Raw genomic sequence first — 10,862 nt, 5'->3', positions numbered from 1 at the left:
CCACATGTCAGGATTGTGTGGGGATTGCTTACTGCTTCTCAGCAGGTGGAGCCTGACTGGTCTGGAAGACGGGGTGTGGGTTCCTTGGGGTGAGCAGGGCCAGGCCCAGGCAGCGCTCACACAGGAAAGGGGCCTGGTTTGTATGTTCTCCCTACACAGCATCAGCCCGTGCTGCTGCCCAGCACAGACAGACCCTTCATCTGACCCCGCAGTGCCATTTTTGTGTCCTCATGTTCTGCAGCATGAGCCAAACTATAGCAAGGAGAAATTAGAAACTCCCTTGTAAAAGTGAATTCCTGATCTGAAATAAAGCGTTAATGCAGGTGCACCCTGTGATTCCCTCTGGGAGCACAGGCAGATATTCTGGCTCCCAGTCCTGCCGGTCTCGTGGCTTAGCTCACAGCAGCTAACAGTTCTAATTGCAAGGAAAGAGTGATTTTTATTTTTTTTTCCACCCCTTCTGCCATTCTTGCTCAGAATCTGCCTAATGCGAGTCAAATTTTGCACAGTCCGGAGGCTCAGACAGCAAATTTTGTTTGCAGACAGACAGCGGTTTTCCAAAGGCTGGAGCAGGCCAGGTCTGGCTCTTTTTTCCTGGCGGCTGGCAGAAGGCATCCCCTCGCTCTAAAGAGCGCTTCTTATTGCATTCAAATTCCCTCCTCCAACGCAAGGCAACAATGAAAGTTATCAGACAAAAAAGATGCCAATTGTTTGTTGTGGGTTGTTTTTTTGTTTTGTTTGGTTGGTTTTTTAACAAGGGCAAAGCAACGTCTCTTCCTCTGACCTCATTACGGTAAATGGATGACACGCGTTGGCTGCAATAAAGCCAGCCCGAGGGAACCGGGAAACAGAAACTGGCACGGCGTGCCTGACGCTGGAAGCGGCGGCTCGGGATGGAGAGCGTCGAGAAAACTTTCCCCGGGGCTGCCCCGCCGGCGGACACCACACCTGCAGCCCTGCGCTCTGCCCTCGGGGATGCCGCACGATCCGCGATCCCCGCAAACCGAAACCACCCGAACGACTGCTCTGGAGCTCGGAGGTGCGCGGTGAAGCCCACCTGTTCCCCATGGAAGAAAAAAAAAAAAAAAAAAATTGAAAAGGTTCTTTTTTCCTCCCAAAACCCGCATTTCCCCTCCTCCTCCTCCTCCTCCTCCTCCCCGCCCCGCCCCGCCGCGCACGCCCGAGACGTATAGGCGCGCTCGGCAGAGGCGCGCCGCGGCCGCACGGGGCCCTGCGGCACCCAGGCGGCTGGGCCGAGCCGAGCCGAGCCCCGCCGAGCCCCGCCGGGCGCGGCGCCGGTGCCCGCCCGTGGGCCGGGGAGCCCCGCGCGCCGCGCCCGGCGGCAGGGCGGGGACGGGCCGGGGGTGCGCTGCCTCTCTCCGCCGCCGCTCACTTCCTGGTTCCTCCCGGCGGCCGCCCCACCTCCCCGCCGAGCCAGCGTAAGGGGCGGCGGCGGGGACGGGCGGGGGGGCCGTGCCGCCGCCGGGCGCGGGCTCCGCGGGGCGGATGGGGCTCACGGCGGCGCGCGGGGCAGCCTCGGCCGGCGGGGCGCGGCGCGGCGCTGCGTGGCGGCGTTGGCGGCGTGCGCGCGCGGCGTGGGGGCGGCGGGGCGCGCGCCGGGCCGGCGGCGGCGGCGGCCTGCGGGGTAGGTGGGTAATGACAGCGCGGGGGGGCGGCCCGTGCGGGCAGGTGCGCGGTGGCGGAGGGGGCGGGAGCGGGCCGCCGCCGTCGCGGAGCGGCCCATCCCATCCCATCCCATCCCATCCTTCCTCGCTCAGCCCCTCGGCAGTGCGGGGAGCCCTGGGGGTGGCGCGGCGCGGCCGGTGAAGGGCCGCTCCGTGCCCCGCTTCCCTCCGCCGGGGCCCCGGGCAGCGCCTGGGCGTGCGTCTCCTGGGGCTGCTGGCTTCGGGCGGGAGGCGGGAGGCGGGAGGTGAGCTCCCGGTCGGCCTTCGCCGGCTTTCAGCGCCGGGCTTGAAATACTGCGCGGGGAAACGTTAAGGAACGCTGGGCCGCGTCCGGGACCGAGCTCTGCTCCCGGGGCCGTCCGGAGCAGCGCGGCGTCCCCTCGGCAGGAAATTGAAACTGGGAGCCTGCAGCAATGCCGTCGGGTCCTGTGATCGTTTACGGGATCGCGGTGCTGAAACGGCGGCCTCTAACCTGCTAACGCGGCGGCCGGCGGGGCAGACCCTCACCCTTCGGAGGTGGCCGTGGGCACCCGGCGCCGAACTGCGGCTCCCTGAGGGCACCGCAGGGCAGTCACGACTTGAGCCCCGGGAGGAATCGGTGCTGAAACCATGGCGCTGTGCTGTGGCGGGTTTGGTCGAAACGGGTGGGGAGTTGTAGAAAGTAATCCGGGCTGGTTTTAAACAGCAGCTGCTAAGTATTACTGGAGTACTAGCGAAAAGTAATTTGTAAGAAGAAGGAAGAGCTTGTAATGGCTCGTTAGAAAACAGTCTTCAAGAAAACATAGGCCCGGGGGAGGAGGAAGCAGCAGCCTGGTCTCTGTTGTGCCCTCTCGCTGCCTGCATGCCACCGAGGGATGCCGGGTGCACACCAGAGCTTGCTTGGATTTCTCTCCTTTGATGCTGATTCAGAAAAGCTATGTTTTTCAGCATGTGAACGAGAGATCGTGTGCCAGACTCCTGACACGGCGGAGGTGCGCAACGTCGGATCTGTAGGAAAGGAGCCCACGTTTGGGTGGTCGTTTTGATACGGTGGAATCCCAGAGAAGGGACTGGCCGGGTGCTGGGAGTCATTACCTCCCATGCCTGCTGGTGTAGATAGCAAGGCTTTAGAGAGTACCGTGTTTTTCTTCGCTTAGTGAAAGCAACAAATAAGTCTTTTGTGTAGTGTTATAGGCATTTCAGTGATAAGAGTCATTGTAAGGGGAGCCACACATTGATTCACATGTCTTTAAAAATGCATCCCCCAGTGCAATAAAGATCTGGTCTGTCAAATACTACGACTGTCAGTGTAGCTCTCTCACTCACACAATACTGTTTGTCATACCAATGGGAGCTGCTTGTGGTTGTAAGTTGTGTCTGACAAGGCTCATTGAGATTTGGAAGGTGTGACCCAGAAGTTTTGTGTGGTTACAGGTTTATAAAAGGACACATGTAAGGTCTGGCTAAAAGCTCAAATGTCTGTTGCAACATGTAATACCTATTGGGTATTTTTTTGTATGTTTCTGCTTCCTTTTTAGTTTTTTTCATTTCAGGTGGTGTAGTTACAGGCAGAGTGCATATTCTGGTTTGAAATTGCTTGTTTGGCAGTAGACAAAAATACAATTTGATCCAACTACTGGGAGCAGGTTGCAAGAAGATGAATGCTTCATTCCTCAGCAGATGCAGGTCTGCTGTGCCCAGGTCGTTATATATCTTTTCTGGGCAGTTTCCTTTGTGTCAGCAAAGGGGGGTAACTGATAGTCTTCAGGAGAACGTGTGTAGCCTGGGCAATGGTAGCTCACTTTCAGTGAATCTCTTACCTAATGTGAATTTACTTTTGATGGGTGGGCTGCTGTGCATCTCCAGCAGAACTGGAGCTAGCAGCGTCACATAGTCGATGCAGTTTAAACCCGTTGTTTCAGGGAAGCTTGCTCGTGTGGCCATGAAGCTTGCTCATACGGGCATTTCCCATGCATCTATAATAGGTTCTCTCTCCTGTAGAGAGACTACAGGGTAGGTGATGGGCACCCACAGTGGTGTCAGGCTGAAAATGTCTTGGCTGTAGCTCAGCCGGTCTCTGCAGATGTTAATTGACTGAGCTTAAGGTTTTTTCTGGTCCTTCTGCAGTGTAGATGTGACCTTTTTCTTAGGGCAGTATTCTGCAGTTTTTCTGTCTTCCTGAGAGAAGACAGCAGGCAGTGTAAAATATGACAAAATAGAAAAGCTTGTTACCAGTTTTTATTTTCCCTCCTGTGCTTAGCCAGTTGAAGCAAACTGTATGGGAATGATGGTACCTGGAACATCGTATTTGACTTGTGCATGTAACTAATCTGAAACTCAAGGTTTGGTTAGAGAAAATGAGAAGTTAAAGCTTTCCCAATTAGAGCTGCGTGTTTCCTGGGTTGTGCAGACAATAAGAAGAAAAGCCTGTAACTTGACTGGAACTGCAGTGCAGCAAGTCTGCCAGTAACACTTTACACATTGTCCTTTTGAGAGGGAGTCCAAAAGAGCAAGCCAGCTTGCCTCTGCAGGCTATGGGTGCCAAAGACCTCCTCATATAGCGGTAGTTCCCATCTAGTGAGGTGCAAGGTGTTACAGGCAAGGTGCAGCTAGGTACTGGCTCTTAACTCCACAGGAGCACTGGCACGCATACTCCTTTTGCCTGCTTTTGGCTGTGCCCCCAGGGTGGGGGGTGCTTGGGAGTGCTTCTGGAGACTTTTATCTGGGCTTATAGCCCTGTATCTCTTCACCCCACCAGGTTACGAGGTGCCCATACAGAACTGGTGCTCATACGGGAGAAGGAGTGCAAGGAGAAAATAAAAAAAAAAGAAAAGGATAGGGATGGGAAAGTAAGGAAATGAGAAGAAAGGCCACGGCAGCAGAGTTGAGCTAGAAAAATGTTGGGAATCGCTGTTCCAGCAGGTGTAATAGCAAGTAAAACAAGGACACAAAAAACTCAGTGTTAATACCCTTGGATAAGAGAGGAATGTTGAATGGGAGGAAGTGCAAGGCCCTTGTTGATGTTTTTGCTGCTAGACCTGTGGTGGATGGTGGTGGTGCATGGCGTGTTTGTGAAGTTCAGCTGTGAGTTTTGCAATAATGCAGAACTGACAGGGGCAACCAATCTTAAACGTGGTGCGGCATGCAGAAGTTAAAACAAATGGGCTCAAGTTGAAACAGTAAGAGTGAACAAGGGCAGTGTGAAGTACTATGCTATTTAAAACAAAAAGACAGTGAAACATATGCAGTCCTAGTGGGAAGGCAGTAGTACAATGCAGTAGATACAGGGAAGGCTAGAGCAGGCAATAAAGGGAGATAGTAATGTGATATACATCTCTGTTCTTTGCAGTGACTACTTGAATTACTGATGTCCAATACAGCATAGAATAGATAAGCAATATACTATGTGTTGCACTTAGCCTGGTCTCCAACTCTCAGTATTTTGAAGGATAACAAAATGAATGTTTACACATAGAAACTGTATTTTTTACGGAGACAGTGATCCCTTGTGCTTGCTAATGCAACAGTGGGCAAACCAAGAAATAGTTTGTCACATCAGGAGTTCTTCACTACATTTCAAAAGCTTTAACATGCAGCAACTTTGAACCTGAAGGTTTTTCTAGTTCTCTGAAGTAGGAACATAGGTTTCGTCTAGGCTAACTCTTGTCATCACGAAGGTGGGTCCTTTTCAGGATAGAGGTGATAATTTTTTGGTCCCTGTTTTATTAGATGCCCTCTGTTGTATTTGGTTTAGATACATCCTTAGGTGTAGTATTTAGATTTAAAATCTAAATGCCTACAGCCTTCATACCTCTGTCTTTGCTACCCCTACATGGTAGGGAAGAAGTGTGGACTGCAAGGCAGGGAATAAAATACAGAGAGACTGACTGACTTGTTCATGCTTGTGAAGGTAGTGGCTGTAGCAGGAACAGGTGAGAGCTGAATCAGAGGTTAGACCATCTGAGTGAAGAGGTATGTCTGATAGTTAAAGTGATTTTCTGCCTTGAAAGATAATCTGAGTATTTTTTTAGACTGAGATGGTTCTGCCAGCTTCTTACTATGGTTAAAACTTTAAAGATGCAACTCTTTTCTGCTTGTCTGGAAAATACATTCCTTATGCCATGAAAGCAGTGTTGTTTTTAAAATAGATGCTAAAAATAATACCAGTTGTATAGACCAACCTTCCCCCTTTAATTTTTGTCTTTTTTTAAAAAAAAAAAGTTGATACAGGGCAAATTCAGAATTTAAATTCCCTTAATCCACTGGCTTGCTGCTTTAAGTCCTGAGTCAGCATCAAAATTGCAACTCTGTCTAGAAGACCAGGACAGCTTCTCCTGTTTTGTCTTTCATAAGGCTGTCTATTCAGGATAATGACAATGCTGTGGGAAAGCATGACACCCCATTTGTTGTTTTCTGTTTCCCAGTGCAGTCCCTTTGCAAGACTGCTCTTTCCTTCCGATGCTTACTCCAGATAGGTGGGAATGCCACAGAGCTGGTTTGTATTTATGTGTTCAGGATTAATATTTCTCTTTTTATATAGGTTAAGTAGCTTGTGTGTATTTAGTCTATTGGGAAACCGTAAAATTGAAGTGACAGAATTTCTCTGTTGCCCTTGCAGCTCCGATAGTTAAAAAAAATAGCATGTTGTTTTGTAATGGTTCATACTTAATTACAGTTCTATAAAGTACCTTCCATCTCTCATCAAAAGCTTATTAAGATCACTAACTTTGCGATCAGACCAAGTCAAATCCAAGTCTGATCTTAGTCTCTGTTGCCCTTGTGCCTTGTGTCCTGTTCCTAGATGTTGCCCTGATTTTGTCACTCACCCATAGTGGCCCAGTGTTTATGTACCTTGGACAGTAACTACATTGTCTTTGTCTCCTGTGCTCAGGCTAGCAGCTGACAGGCCTTGTAGGTGGGGGTGCAATCACCAGGTAACTCGGACTCTTAGGTCAGTCTTCATTGAACTATAACTTATTTATACAATACGTAGCCATAGTGTCGCAGATGAAAATATTAACACGGTGATGATTTAGTAGGAAATCTAGATTTATTAACTAACAGCAATTTATCGTTACAAAATAATTCAGAAATGTTGAAAGAAAAGCAAGTTATTTACAGATTCTAAAATTACAAGATTCACACTAACTTAATTAATGGTACCTTAATTTATCCATATATACATGCACATACACAAAACGGACAAACACACACACACAGAAACAAAAGTATTTGGATCCAGTAGAATGAAGTATGTACCCACACACCAAGAAACAGAGAATGAGTGGGTGAAAGAGAAGCTAGCTCAAAGAAAAATTTCTCTCTCGAGTTTAGAGAAAATACTCACAATGCCTTGGCATTCCTCAACAGGCAATAAAATTGAGACTCGAGCAGGTGGACTTTGCCCCTGGCTTCCATCAGCTCTGGCAGCAGATGACACCTTAAGGGTTTTGGTACCTGAGAGGCATTCCAGCTCAGGGGAGATGCTGGTCACAGGCCCGCTGCGATCCAGGAGAGCTCAAAGGGTCTCCCTTGTGGTCGCAATTTATAGGGTGCAAGATAATTGACTTTTGTCAGATACGAACAGTGAAGTATTCTGGTGCCTTCCAGCAGTTGCACAAGAACTTGATGAATGCGCAACTCTGTTATTTTTCCCATTTGACCACATCCCTGGTACAGGTGTGCCAGGCATTAGGAGATGATGGGCTGTTTTCAAGCAATCGGGAGGGGCAGGAACCAGGCTCATTAAGGGGGGGCTTTAAAGTTAGCAGTCCTTATCTCCACAGATTGGTGTATAGCTTAGGGGATGGGGGGGGAAATCACACCTAGCACCAAGCAGCCCAACAAGGAGGGGTGGGGAGGAGTAAAAATTGCACCACCACAACTAGTTAAACAGAAACGTTATAGACATTAACCAGGAAGCTGTTACCATCTGTCCTGAGAGATTCTGTACCACAAACGTTAGGATGGGAAAATACCATGGTTTTAGTTGAGAAAATGTGGCCTTATTTTCTTTACAGTTCTAATAATAGAATTCCTTTGGCCGTGTTGAAGTTGCTTCTTGTTTACGCCGATGTAAATGAGAGGAGAACTGTGGGATTTGTGCCTTATGTGGCTGCACCTCTTTTGAGCCTGTCACTCTCAGCCCGATCCAGGTCCTCAGGATGGAGTTTCTAGATCTGACAGATGTCTTTGGGGTAATTTCCACTTCCCCCTGCTCTCTTTAGGGAGAAGTTTCCTCTATGTATTCATACTCCTGTTCAAATGTATTCTTCAGAAGTGCACGACTTCAATTAAATCTTCCCCTCTAAGATGCTTCTAATAAAAATAATAAAAATATGATTGTAGTGTGATCCATTTTTACTAAGGTCTTGTTCATGCATGGCCTCTTCAAAATAACAAACTAAAAATAAAAGTTAATTTATCATGATTCATCAAAATAGTGAATAATGTAGAGAGTTTTCTAAACTGTGACTATAAAGCAGCATTGTAATAGAGACGTTTATTCCCTTCATGTATAGAAAAGTGTTATAACTGGGTAACCATCTGGTTTTCTGTGTTCTCTTTTCCCTTTCCCAAGGCAGGTAATCCAAGCCTGTGCATTCAGCCTGAGAAAACACAAATTTGTTTTAAGACTTTTAATTGTAAAGATTATTTTTAATGGATTCAATATAATTCACATTTGGATTTCTTTATGCCATTTTTCTTTAGTATGTGAACTGAAACTGTTGAAATTGCATGACTTCAGTAGCCAAAGGTTTCAGGGCAATTTGAGATTTTTCTAAGCCTCTTGCTAAAAGCAAACACATAGCTGATAATGTAGTAGGTAGGCTGACACTCTTCTTAATGTGGCCTGAATTTCCAGAAGAAAGATGAACAATTATCTGCACTAGGCATAATCCTGCTCCTGGGGTGGCTGGAGTAGGGCTAGCAGTACTGACTTTGCCTTGTGACATTTTGATCTGAGTCATCGGGTGTCCCGTAAACGCAGCGTTAAGCTCCGTGCCTGATCCTTCCCTATTGCTTTTGCCATTTTAACTGGAGAGGAGAAGTTTTTGACCTATTTGGGGGTTTGGATTGGAGTTGGGTTTGTTTGTTTGGGTTGGATTTTCTTTAAGCATGTGTGGAGTCCCAAAAATATTCCAATGGAAGTACAGCGCTCTTATATAAAATTTAAGCCTGCTAATAATAGGCTTGCTTTTTTTAGCTGCCTTTCACAGACTTGTTAGAAATGTCCCATTGACCCTCCAGGATTTTGCAAACCCGGGGTTGGAAACTGCTCCGCTCATGGATATCTGGATGAATCTGCAGGAGACTGCCAGAAATTCTCAGCATAGCTGGGCTGTTTTGTTCCACTCCTGCTGATCAGATAAAGCTTTTTAGGCCTTGCAGGAGCCTAAAATATATGAAAAAAATATATGAATGCTGATATTTCCTTATTATCCCTGCTAAAACTTGCTTTGGCAAGTTTTGACAGGCTTGTTGTTAGATTTGAGCTGTGTGAAAGTGTAGCAGGAGAAGCACAGGTAAATATCCTGTTAGAAACACGCTTTCTCTCATTTTTGTTGCAAAGGATGATTAAATATGCAGTGTTTTAATCAATGCAGTTTGCTGTACAGAAAAATGAAAAAAACCTTCAAAATGACCTCTCTTGCAGTTTCTATCTATCTATCTGGAGTTTGGTTTTATTTAAAGGGACATCCTGTCCTGTGGATCTAGATCGCCTAGTTTAGCTGTCATGAATATAACATGACTGGTTATGTATGTTTGCTTCCTTTTGATCACGATAAAAAGTTAACTTTAGTGTTGTTTGTCAGCTCTCAAAATACTGGCAGTGAGTTCTGTGCGTGTCATAAAAGCTTTTCCAAAGTATCTCTTCAAAGTATATAAAAACTGAAAAGCTCAAAAAGTGCCCATAATCTGCCCTGGTCTCATTCTGTTTTTTTTGTTGGGTGGTTTGGGTTTTTTGGGGAGGTTTGGTTGTGGGTTTTTTTTTAGAATTGTTTTCATGTAATTGGCAGAACTTGAAATTCACTTAATTCGTATGACAAAACGTAGCCTCTTCCCAAAGTTTAATGTTAATGGATTTCTAATGGAGGAACTGGTTGCAATGTACATAGTAATACTGTAGTTTTGCAAGCACCCATGTGCCTGACTTCACTAGCATGACTAATTTTATGAAAATCAGCAGGGTGATGATGATGACATTGTTTGGTGTAAGTTTTATGACATCAGAACCTCAGGTGGCTTTCAGATACACATTGGGTGAAGGCCCACATCATTCATTAGTTCATTCTTAATGCATTATTTGGTGGTCACAAAAAATAGATTTTTGACATGGCTTATGGCAGGTCAAAAGGCAGTTAATTTATGTAGGGTGTAGTAACATATTTTACTAGTTCATTGTAGCAGGAAGTGGGTTTTAATTTGTTTTATTTACATCTAATGTGTATATTACCTTTTGTTTGTTTGTTTGTTTGTTTACTCCCGTAATGCCAAATGCCTTCCAGATAAAAAAGAAGAAAAGGTCTTTACTCTGACATGTAGTTTAGCTAAATTGATGTGTGTGTTGTCTTTGTGTCTCACACTTACCTAGTGGCCTCTCTGGTAGTTTGACACCGTGATTAAGTCCTTAAGCCCTTTGCCTTCATTGTTTATGTACTGTTTGCTACAGAGTGGGAGGGACTGACATATTCCATCTCTGTGTTATAAAATAAGTTCATATGCAGCATGATTGAAGGACAGACCAGTTAGGGCAAGTTACTGCTTCTTCCCCACTACAATCTTTTTTTTTCTTGTTTACATGAAAATACCAGGTTGGACAACATAAACCCAGATGTTTGTGTATGTTAAGAACAGCTAACTGGGTCACATAGAAGAGAAGCTGAGGCTCTAAGCTCCTATGATTGTTAAGATAATGTACACTAAAACATACATCTGTTTCTCAAATAATGGTGTTTATGTACTGATCACTGATTTTTCATTTTTTTTTCCTGATGATGCCTGTAAAGCAAGTATTAAATAACAGAGTGCATTAAATAACAAATTTGTCCTCTAGCCAGAAGTCAGAATTGGAGGCCTGTGCTCTATCCTCTTAACCACTTCCTTACTTCACTGCAGAAAAGAGTCCCCAGACTTTCAGACTGAGGTGCCTCAAAGCTCTTTCCAGTTTCTCCTTAAACAGTTACATGGCAATAG

General features: G+C 46.3%; 1 protein-coding gene across 2 annotated transcripts in view; it reads left to right on the top strand.

Annotated features, from left to right (window-relative positions):
• Positions 1-1,295: 1,295 nt before the first annotated feature.
• Positions 1,296-10,862, top strand: part of ZDHHC3 (zDHHC palmitoyltransferase 3) — a 35,273-nt gene continuing 25,706 nt past the window's right edge. For both annotated transcript variants that reach the window (XM_074900693.1, XM_074900694.1), the window contains exon 1: positions 1,296-1,439. The gene's annotated coding sequence lies outside the window, so the exon portion shown is untranslated. The remainder of the gene's footprint in view (positions 1,440-10,862) is intronic.

Source organism: Athene noctua, chromosome 2, assembly GCF_965140245.1.
Source record: "Athene noctua chromosome 2, bAthNoc1.hap1.1, whole genome shotgun sequence".
Taxonomy (NCBI): domain Eukaryota; kingdom Metazoa; phylum Chordata; class Aves; order Strigiformes; family Strigidae; genus Athene; species Athene noctua.
The sequence above is the reverse complement of the archived record's forward strand: the minus strand, read 5'-3'. Positions and strand labels throughout refer to the sequence as shown.